Source organism: Ciona intestinalis, unplaced genomic scaffold (assembly GCF_000224145.3).
Source record: "Ciona intestinalis unplaced genomic scaffold, KH HT000326.1, whole genome shotgun sequence".
NCBI lineage: Eukaryota > Metazoa > Chordata > Ascidiacea > Phlebobranchia > Cionidae > Ciona > Ciona intestinalis.
In genome coordinates this window covers 9,622-11,237 of record NW_004190647.1, presented here as the reverse complement: position 1 = coordinate 11,237, position 1,616 = coordinate 9,622, and the positions used below count along the sequence as shown (strand labels likewise).

Here is a 1,616-nt window from a genome sequence, read left to right as displayed (position 1 = left end):
TAAAGTAAACCAACTTGCCATGAAAAATTTTGCAAAGTTGTATGTGGGGCAACAAGTTACAGCCTACTGGTCATCCACGGGAAGTTTCTTTGTTGCAGAAATTATCACTCCAGGTTGTTAAACATAGGATATTTTTTTGTCTCATGCTTTTTACAGGAAGGAAATGTTTATTTGTTTTGAATCTTATATGTATAGTAGTAGCAGTAGTAAAGGTGTTGTAAATTATGATATTCACAGTTTGGTTGGGTTTCCCCGAGAGAATTTTACAGAATCTCTAATGTGCATTAGTTTCTGCCCACAGAAATTTTAAAGAAATTCCTGCGTATGCAAAAGATCTGTATAACTAGTTTATTCTTGGGTGTTATGTCGTCACAGTATTGGTGCTATTGGCCATGTACTGAAATTTCCAACACTTGAATTCATTCTAAGTTTGTTTTTTTTCAGATACACCAAAGAAAAAGATAATAAATTTGTCTGACAGCAAATTAACCCCCCAAAAAAGAAGAAAATTGCCGTTTTAGACTGTTGTCAACAACACTACAGTGTCTTATAAAAATTTCGCTTCAAGTTTTGTTTTCATTTTTCCATTCTTCAATGTGCTGTTTAATATTAATAATGTAAGTGTTTTAATGATCAATGCCGAAATTTATTATTACCTGCTGGATAAAAAATTTATAGGTTAATACTATTTTCATTATGGTGTTCAGGTGTACTATTTTATATTTTTAGTTCGTGTATGCATTTTTTGTTGTCAATGACTGTTATTTATACAATTACACTTTCTTTTGTTGTTCATGACATTTCTTTATTCAAGTTCCCAAAACTGTTCTTTATGCCTGTATTGTCCCAAAAGTTCTTCTGTTCATTGTTCACGACTGTTCTTTATGCAATAAAGACTTTATACAAGTCCCTGAAACTGTTCTTTATACAATTGGAATTTCATTCCAAACCGACTGTATTGTCCCAAAAGTTATTTTGTTGATAAAAAAATGTGGCCAAACGTTAGGTGCCATGTTTTAGCAATGTAGTCCTACTCTCTACTGCCATCTGCTGGTCACCAATATTCTTTATTCATAAAAAAAATGTGGCCAAACGTTAAGTGCAATCATAGAATACTGAACATAGAAAGCCAACCGACCATGCTCCATTGTCTCGGTCACGGTTGAGTGACACTCAGCAGAATGAGATTGCCAGAATAGCCGTCTGCAATAAATATCGTTTGACCCAGACATGTTTATATACGGACTATGGTTTTACCTGTTGGTATGTTATAGTATTCCGTGTAGCTTCGAAATTATACTCAAACTAATTTACTTATTTTAATAAACTATTACCGGTGTTAAAAATACATTAACGCACTGTATTTCATGCATCCAACAGCAGCAGTAGTAGTTAATATTTGGTGCAGTATTGGTCCTAATGGATGTACAAGAGGACGTTATTGTAGAACTGCTATTTACCGACGTGGATACTGAAAGTAATTTATCGTCATCAGTGCAATCCACGACTCCTGATCCCACTATTAGAGAGGACGACATAACGTATGTTAATCAAGTTCTGAACCCCGACTTTACACTTTCACAATTTGGATTACAAAAAGTAACAACTTGGATAAT

At 33.9% G+C, this 1,616-nt stretch overlaps 2 long non-coding RNA genes across 2 annotated transcripts in view; one reads left to right on the top strand and one right to left on the bottom strand.

The window, feature by feature from the left end:
* The first annotated feature begins 6 nt into the window (after positions 1-6).
* On the top strand, positions 7-494 carry LOC113475390. Its single transcript, XR_003397144.1, has 2 exons — positions 7-113; positions 445-494. It is a non-coding gene; the product is annotated as an uncharacterized LOC113475390 (long non-coding RNA).
* A 219-nt stretch (positions 495-713) lies between these two features.
* The window catches only part of LOC113475389, a 1,374-nt gene continuing 471 nt past the window's right edge, over positions 714-1,616 (bottom strand). Inside the window, exon 2 of the long non-coding RNA XR_003397143.1 lies at positions 714-836. This is a non-coding gene — a long non-coding RNA (uncharacterized LOC113475389). The remainder of the gene's footprint in view (positions 837-1,616) is intronic.